This window comes from Wolffia australiana, chromosome 11 (genome assembly GCF_029677425.1).
Source record: "Wolffia australiana isolate 7733 chromosome 11, ASM2967742v1".
Taxonomy (NCBI): domain Eukaryota; kingdom Viridiplantae; phylum Streptophyta; class Magnoliopsida; order Alismatales; family Araceae; genus Wolffia; species Wolffia australiana.
In genome coordinates, this window is record NC_135845.1 from 4395557 (window position 1) to 4405000 (window position 9444).

Below are 9444 nucleotides of genomic sequence, written 5' to 3' on the forward strand. Positions count from 1 at the left end.
ATAATGGTAAAAAAATTATATAAAAATATGGAAAATTCCAGAAAAATCATGGAAACACTTACCAACCTTTAGCCAAGTATTTAAAACCCTATAAAAAATATTTCTTCACTGAAATGAAGTTAAATTCCATAAAAAATGATAAAAAATCAGAATTAATAATAAAATGAAAGGTTAAATGATCTATCTTTATTTTAATATGATAACATAGAAATATAGTCATTAAAACACATAAATATAATATAAAATTCATTAATTAATCATGTTAATTTGCAAGTTATCAGAGATCATGGAACATACCTCTATATGTTAAATTGACACAGAAAGATAGATGAAACATACTTCTAAAGGAGTGTATATTGACAATATCCCGCCTATTAGAATTGCTCCGAATAAACTATGTGCGAAAGTATGTGGTCCTGTTTCTTAGATTTCCAACCTTCATGACCTAAGGCAAAGAAAAATATTTACTTTACAGTTATTGGAAAAGTCCGGAAAAAATAGAACTTAATCCTTTTGGAAATACACTTACAAGATATGGCGAACTTGTTTTGCTCTAAATCAGCAATATATTAAACAGAAAGAGCTCCTGCAATGGAAGTATTTAGAACAAGATAAATGAAACTCATTTTAATTGGGATTCTCTAAGAGACAACATCTTGCCTGGTCTATGAGATGGTATAAACATTGACCTGATCTATGGGCTCACCGAGGTCTTCATCTTGCTCTCATTCACTTAGACCCATTAGATTTATACAGATCAACTTCTGATCTTCAAATTAGTACCAAAGCGTAGTAACATCATTGAAATTAAAATAAAATTATAAATACCAATTAGCCTCTATCAAACCAAGTGAGGTTTGCAAGATACACATTTAATTCAAGTGAAATCAATAAATCTGGACAAATGAAAAATAATGAACCAAATGATGAGAAGTATAAAAACAAAACAAACATGTACACATCAATTTATTAAAAAATTGAAGAATCATCATTTTTATGTTGAAACTAGATGATAGGAAAAATCAAATGTCATGTGCAAGTTTAGCACTTTTCTCATTTCAAGACAATTGATCTATTATACGGTTTGACAACATTGGTTGACAATTTCGTTAAATAAAATAAATATTTTTGTCAACTTTTTTTTAATCCGCAGGAATATTTTTTTCTCTTGCATCATATTTGTATATTATCGCATCATCCTCTGTAAAATTTGGGCAACCAAAAGGTCCAAAACCTCATATGTAAAAAGGAATATGAATCATGTTTCTATGTTAACGGCCAAGTCAGTTGTTCAAATTCAAATTTTAGATATGAGATATTCTCTTATCAAACACTTAATTTCAACACAGATATTAGGTTCTCCCTTCATCACAAGTAAACCTGATCAGTAAATATTGCCACTTCGATGCCAGATAAAATGGAGAATCCTGACGTAGAGAGTGGGAGAGGGAGATAGAGAAGGAGGGACAGAAATAAATGGAGAATCCCGACGAAGAAACGAGAAACGAGCAATCAGCACAATTCAGCAAACAAATACAAATGGCGAAGAATGAAATTCAAACGAAATTACCTGATTGATACCCCGAGAGATCAGCAGGCTGATTGTGACCCCCAATCTGGTATCTAGCCCTACGTGGAAATCCCTGTCCGCGCAAGAGAAGAAAAAAACTTCTTCCACAGATAGAGAGGGAGAACTGGAGAAGGAGTGGCAACGATCCAAATAGAGACGGGGAGAGGGATCGAGGGAGAGATCAACAAAGGGAGAGGGAGAAGGAGACAGAGCGATCTAGAGAGAAGAGGAAGAGGGGGCGATCCAGCAAGAGATAGAGAGGGAAAGAGATCATAAGGGGACAAGGAGAGGGAGGGATCGTAAGGGGAGAATTAGAGGAGTTGAGAGAGAGAGGGAGAGGGCCGGTGACATAACACAATAACAAGAAGAATAAAAATACATAAGACATAAAAATGAAAATAAGACAAGGATTTGCGGACGAGTGACAGGTCGGTGATGATTTTTTTAAAAATCCTTGGATGAGTGACGTGACGATGACGTGACGAACATTTCGTCACGTCAGCGTCCGTCAAAACTCGTCAACCATCTCGTCACGTCCCGGACGTGGCGTTCCCTACGGTCTCAATATCTCTCTTTCTCTAAATATCTCTCTCTTTCTCTCAATGTTTCTCTCTTTTCTCTCTCTTTCTCTCTATGTCTCTCTTCTCTTTCTCTCTGTGTCTCATTCTCTTTTTCTGTCTCTCTTTCTCTTTCTCTATATGTTTCTCTATTTTTCTCTTTCTCTCTCTTCCTCTCTATGTCTCTCTCTTTCTCTCTTTCTCTCTTTCTGTGTCATGCTCTCTCTCTCCCTCTCTTGCTCTATCTCTTTCTCTCTTTTTCTGTCTCTCTCTTTCTCTCCGTTGCTCTCTCTTGGGTTCTGTCTCCCTCTCTCTCTCTATCTCTCTCTTCCTGTATACGTCTCTCTCTCTTCTCTCTCTTTCTTTCTTTCTCTATTTCTCTCTCTTCCTCTATATCTCTCTCTCTTCTCTCTCTTTCTCTCTATTTTTCTCTCTCCTCACTCTTTGTTGTTCCTCGCCATTAGGCTTCGGGGATTCGGACAGATCGTTCGAATGTTCGATCGGATCGTGCATTCAACGATTGAATCCGAACACCGATTTGCCCCTTCAAGTTCGATCCGAACCCGATCTGAGCATCTGTTCGGATCGGATTTTTTGAACACGTTGTTCGAATCGGATCGAATCGAATGTTTGAATCTGGCGGGGCCAGCGGCCGCCAGGGCCGGCCAGCTACCGCCAGCACCGGCAAGCGGCCGCCAGCGCCGGCCAGCGGCCGCCCAGCACCAGCCAGCGACCATCCAGCGGCCGCTAGCGCCGGCCAGCGGCCGCCAGCGCCGGCCAGCGGCCGCCAAAGAGAGTCGGTGGCGGTCGCTGGCCCCGCTGGCCATTTGTTCAAAATTGTTCGAACTTGTTCTAACAAGGTCGAACAAATGACAATTGAACACGAACGAACCAAATTGTTCGTTTGAAACTTTCGATCGAACACGAACAAAGGGTCTGTTCGATTGAAAGATTCGAACAAATCGTTCGTATCGGCTTTTGTTCGTTCGAATCTGTTGATCAAGATTCGAACGATCTGATCCGATCCCCAATGCCTACTCGTCATGCGTAGGGATGGGGGATTCGGACAGATCGTTCGAATGTTCGATCGGATTGGGCATTCGAACAAGGTGGCTGTTCTAATAAGATCCAATTAGAACACGTTCGAATCGGATCGAATCTAATGTTCAAATCTAGCGGCCGCCAGCAGCGGCCACAAACCCGAACGAACCAAATTGTTCGTTCGAAACTTTCGATCGAACACAAATAAAGAGTCTGTTCGATTGAACACAAACAAATTGTTCGAATTGGTTATCGTTCGAATCTTTCGATCAAGATTCGAAAGATCCCATCCAATCCCCGACGCCTAGCCATGCATATGTGATGCGGTCAGTGGCTCGGAGCGTGTAGTCCCACCTCCGAAAGTCGTAGGACTGAAAGCGGGGGATGGAGATAAGACGAGTAGAATGGCTGCGGCGGTGATGGAAATACCTCGCCCTGCCTTCGCGGCGAGCCCGACTCCAACACCGCCGCTAAGCGACCGGTGAGTCTTCACGACGGGAGCCCGTTACCTCTGGCTTCTCACCAACAAGATAACTTAAAAGAAACTATTTTCAAAATAGGAGAAAATGTTCGACCCCGTCCCACACTATGGGAGCTCCCTATTTATCGACCGTCGGAGGGAATCAAAAAGGGAAAACAGAACGCCTTAGAAGTAGAAATATTTCGATGGTCGGGCCGTTGGCTTCACAGGGCGCTCGTCCTTCGGCCTTGGACAGGATGATCCCCTCAGGTCCCGTACGAGCATTGTCGCCCCCCTCGAATTCCTGTTTTTGCCCTGTCAGGTCTCCCCTCTCAGCGACCGGCTCTGGTTCATAGGCCATTACTTCCTTTTCCAGCGCGCGGGATCCGTCAATATGTTTCTCTCTTCTTTCTTCTTCTCATTTCCGGTTTGTCTCTCTCTTTCTCTCCTCTTTCTTCATCTCATTTGCGCTTTGTTCCTCGCTCTCTCTCTCCTCTTTCTTCAGCTCACTTGCGCTCTCTCTCTCTCCTTTCTTCATATCACTTGTCCTCGCTCTGTCCCTGTTTCCTCGACCTTCATCTCATTTGCAATTTGTTTCTCTCTCTCGCTTCTCTCTTCATCTAATTTCCTCTTTGTTTCTCTCTTTCTGCCCTCTTTTTCACCTTATTCGCTCTTCTTTTCTCTCTGTCTGCCATCTTTTTCATCTCATTTGCTCTTTGCTTCTCTCTTTCTCTCTGCCCTCTTTTTCATCTCATTTGCTCTTTGTTTCTCTCTCTGTCTCTCTCTCTATCTTTCTGCTCTCTTTTTCAACTCATTTGCTATTTATTTCTCTGCTCTCTTTTTCATCTCATTTGCTATTTATTTCTCTTTCTCTGTCTCTCCCTTTCTATTTCTCTGCTCTCTTTTTCATCTCATCTAATCTTTGTTTCTCTCTCAGTCTGCCTCTCCCTCTCTCTTTCTGCTCTCTTTTTCATCTCATTTGCTATCTATTTATCTTTCTCTGTCTCTCCCTTTCTATCTCTTTGCTCTCTTTTTCATCTCATCTTATCTTTGTTTCTCTTTCTGTCTCTCCCTCTCTATCTCTCTGCCCTCTTTTTCGTCTCATCTGTTCTTCGCTACCCTCTCTGCTCTCTTTTTCATCTCATCTTATCTTTCTTTCTCTCTCTGCCTGTCTTTCTTTCTGCCCTCTCTTTTATCTCATTTGCTCTTCGTTTCCCTCTCTGTCTCGCCCTCTCTATCTCTCTGCTCTCTTTTTCATCTCATTTGCCCTTCGCTTCTCTCTCTCTCTATCTCTCCCTTTCTCTCTCCCTCTTTCCCGATCTCATTTGCTCTTTGTTTCTCTCTCTCTCTCTCTCTCTGCCCCTCTTTCCCGATCTCATTAGCTCTTTGTTTCTCTCACTCTCCCTTTCTCTCTCCCCCCCTCTTTTCCGATCTCATTTGCTCTTGTTTCCCTCTCTATCTGTGTCTCTCTCTCCCCTCTTTCTCAATCTCATCCCTCTTTTTCTCTCTCTACCTCTCGTTTGATCCCTCTCACTTCCTCTTTGTTTCTTTCTCTTAATTCTTTCTCTCTCTTTCAGCCGTTGCTCCCCATGCACACCTCTCGCTCCTCCCTCTTATCTCACTTAAAACTTGTCACGGTAAACACGGGTAGTCTCTTCCGTAAAGGAGGAGAGAGAAACAGTAAACTGGATAGAGAGAGATGCCTTCTTGTTGAGTGCATTCTTCCCTCTCGGGATCAGTTCTAGAGAGAGAGACGGTGCAAGAGACACTTAGAGAGAGAAAATAATCGGGGATATTTAGAATTATAAGATCGAGAGCATGCGAAGGCTATAAAATATGTTGTTTCGCATCAAATGATAATTAATTGCGAGAATGAGAGAGAGATGGCCGTAGAAAGGGAGAGAGAACGACAGAAATGTAAATACGATAGAGATGTAGAGAGAGAAAGAGATGGACAAAGACAAGAGAAGATCGAGAAAGGCAATGAAAGCGAGAACTGAGAAACATACCGGTAGATAATAAAATAAGATATATAGAGAGAGTATACAGTTCTAGAGAGAGAGATATTTTGACCGACGTCCCTTCAAGACGGTGATGGGAACATCGGGAACAACAAGAAAATTAAGGAAGCTTTCTCCTGTTTATATCATGGGATTGATCATACAAAGTTTTTACACGACCATGACACTCTGCAACGCACACTTCTCTCTCTAGCAGGAGAGAGAGAGAGAGACAGTAGAGCTTCTAGAGAGAGAAATAACGAAACCATGAAAAAACCAGGGAACCTCTCTCGTGTTTCATCATACGATTATTAAATTCTATGATATTCAGCAACACACTCTCTCTAGCAGCTGAGAGAGAGAGAGACAGTATAGCTTCTAGAGAGAGAAATGACGAAACCATGAAAAAGCCATGGAACCTCTCTTATTTCAGCGTCTATGATACTCTGCAACAGACTCTCTCTCTAGCAGATGAGAGAGACAGTATAGCTTCTAGAGAGAAAAATCACGAAACCATGAAAAAACCAGGGAAACTCTCTCCTGTTCCATCATAAGATCATTCAACATCTATGATACTCCGTAACACACTCTCTCTAGCAGATGAGAGAGAGATAGTCAACAGAAGTCCTAGAGAGAAACAGCGAAACCACTAGAAAAAACTAGGGGGAGGCTCTCGCCTGTCTCATCGTACGATAACTCTAACGCCTTTGCACTACCATCACACTCTGCACGGCTTCGTCTCTCCATGAGGGCAGAAAAGATTCTAGAGAGAGAAACAAAGAAACACGAGAAAACCAGGGAAGCTTGGAAAACAAGAAAAACGATTCTTCAACGTCTTTACACGACCATGAGACTCTCTCTCTCTCTCTCTCTCTCTCTCTCTCTCTCTCTCTCTCTCTCTCTCTCTCTCTCTCTCTCTCTCTCTCTCTCTCTCTCTCTCTCTCTCTCTCTCTCTCTCTCTCTCTCTCTCTCTCTCTCTCTCTCTCTCTCTCTCTCTCTCTCTCTCTCTCTCTCTCTCTCTCTCTCTCCCCACAATGTTTCCTCATACGATTATCCAACGTCTTTACACCACCATGAACTTCCCTCCTATTTCTTCAAATTATTATTGAATGTCTTTACACGAGCATGACACTTCAACACGCACACTCTTTCTCTCTCTACCAGACGAGAGAGAGTAGTCCAGCTGAGCCAACTGAGGTTCTAGAGAGAGAAACAGCAAAACCAACGAGAACCGATGAAAATATCTTGTTTGATCAAACCATTATTCAACGTCTTTACACGACCATGAAACTCTTCAAAAGACACATTCTCTCTTTCTGTCTCTGTCAAACCAGAGAGAGAAGTCCAACTGAGCCAACTGAGGTTCTAGAGAGAGAAACAGCAAAACCAACGAGAACCGACGAAAATCTCTTGTTTGATCAAACCATTATCCAACGTCTTTACACGGCAATGAAACTCTTCAAAAGACACACCCTCTCTTTCTCTCTCTATCAAACCAGAGAGAGAAAAAAGTCCAGCTTAGCCAACTGAGGTTCTAGAGAGAGAAACAGCAAAACCAACGAGATCCGGCGAACACTTCTCCTGTTTCATCAAACCATTATTCATCGTCTTTACACGACCACGAAACTCTTCAAAAGACACCCTCTCTTTCTCTCTCTGTCAAACCAGAGAGAGAGAAGTCCAGCTGAGATTGTAGAGAGAGAAACAGCAAAACAAGTGAGAACCAGAGAACCTCTCTCCTGTTTCATCGAACCATAAACTTGTTTTTTCTATCAGACAAGAGAAAGAGATAAGGCCTGCTAAGCAAACTGAGGTTCTAGAGAGAGGAACAGCGATAATAACGAGAACCAATGAACCTCTCTCCTGATGAATCAAAAGCATTTTACAACGCTCTTATACGATCGTAATTTCTCTCTCTGCCTCTCTCAATCAGATGAGAGAGAGACGCCCAGCTGAGGTTCCAGAGAGAGAAACAGAAAAAACAAAGGAGAACCAGGGAACTTCTCTCCTGTTTCATCAAAACCAATACACGATAATTACACTCTTTGAGACACGCTCTCTCTACATCTCTCTATCAGACGAGAGAGAGAAAAGGCCCGATTAGCCAACTGAGGTTCTAGAGAGAGAAACAGAAAAACCAACGAGAACCAAGGAACTTCTTTCCTGTTTCATCAAAATCATCATTCGGCGTCTTTACACGATAATGACTCTCTCTCTCTCTCTCAGACCAGAGAGAGAAGGTCAGCTAAGCCGAGGTTCTAGAGAGAGAAACAGCGAAACCAACGAGAACCGGAGAACTTCTCTCCTGTTTCATCAAGAACATTGCTCGATGTTTTTATCGACCATGACCCTCGTTAACAAACATGCAGACTCTCTCTAGCAGAGGAGAGAGAGACGGCCAGCTTAGTCAACTCGGTTCTAGAGAGAGAATCAGAGAAACTAACGAGAAACAAGGGAACTTCTCTCCTGTTTCATCAAAACCATTATTCACCGTCCTTAAACGATCATGACACTCTCTCTTTCTCTCTCTATCAGACGAGAGAGAAAAGGCCAGCTAAGCCAACGGAGGTTCTAGAGAGATAAACAGCGAAACCAACGGCAAGCAGAGAATTATCTCCTGTTTCCTCAAAACCATTACTCAACGTTTTTGTCGCCCATGCCCCTCTTCAGCAAACACACTATCGGTCGACCAGAAGAAAGATAGAGAGAGAGAGAGAGAGAGAGAGAGAGAGAGAGAGACGCCGAGCTGAGCCAACTGAGGTTCTAGAGAGAGAAACAGCGAAACCAACGGCAACCAGAGAACTTCTCTCTTGTTTCATCAAACTCATTATTCAACGTTTTTATCGACAATAACCCTCTTCAACAAACTGACACACTCTCTCTCGACCAGAAGAGATAGAGAGATAGAGACGCCGAGCTGAGCCAACTGAGGTTCTAGAGAGAGAAACGGAGAAACCAACGGCAAGCAGAGAATTCTCTCCTGTTTCATCAAAACCATTATTCAAGGTTTTTATCGACCGTCAGCCTCTTCAACAAAAACACACTATCTCTCGACCAGAAGAAAGAGAGAGAGAGAGAGACGCCTAGCTGAACCGACTGAGGTTCTGAGAGAGAAACAGAAAAACCAACAGCAACCAGAGAACTTCTCTCCTGTTTCATCAAAACCATTGCTCAATATTTTTGTCGACTATAACCCTCTTCAACAAACACGCACACTCTCTCTCGACCAGAAGAGAGACACAGAGAGAGACTCCGAGGTGAGTCGACTGAGGTTCTAGAGAGAGAAACGGAGAAACCAACGGCAACCAGAGAACTCTCCTGTTTCATCGAAACCATTACTCAATGTTTTTATCCACGATAACAGTCTTCAACAAACACACACAATCTCTCGACCGGAAGAGAGAGAGAGAGAGAGAGAGAGAGAGAGAGGCCGAGCTGAGCCGACTGAGATTCTAGAGAGAGAAACAGAGAAACCAACGGCAACCAGAGAACTTCTTTCCTGTTTCATCAAACCATTACTCAACGTTTTTATCGACCGTAACCCTCTTCAACAAAAACGGACACTCTCTTTCGACCAGAAGAAAAAGAAATAGGCGCCGAGCTGAGCCAACTGAGATTCTAGAGAGAGAAACAGAGAAACCGACGGCAACCAGAGAACTTCTCTCCATTTTCATCAAACCATTACTTAAACGTTTTTATCGACCGTAACCCTCTTCAACAAAAACACACACTCAATCTCGACCAGTAGAAAGAGAAATAGACGCCGAGCTGAGCCAACTGAGGTTCTAGAGAGAGAAACAGCGAAGCATACGAGAC

The 9444-nt window shown here is 42.7% G+C and overlaps 1 long non-coding RNA gene across 1 annotated transcript; it reads right to left on the reverse strand.

The window, feature by feature from the left end:
- Positions 1-235: 235 nt before the first annotated feature.
- LOC144709468 (uncharacterized) lies at positions 236-4590 on the reverse strand. Its single transcript, XR_013583041.1, has 2 exons — positions 530-4590; positions 236-445 (listed from the first exon to the last, which is right to left on the reverse strand). It is a non-coding gene; the product is annotated as an uncharacterized LOC144709468 (long non-coding RNA).
- Positions 4591-9444: the final 4854 nt, after the last annotated feature.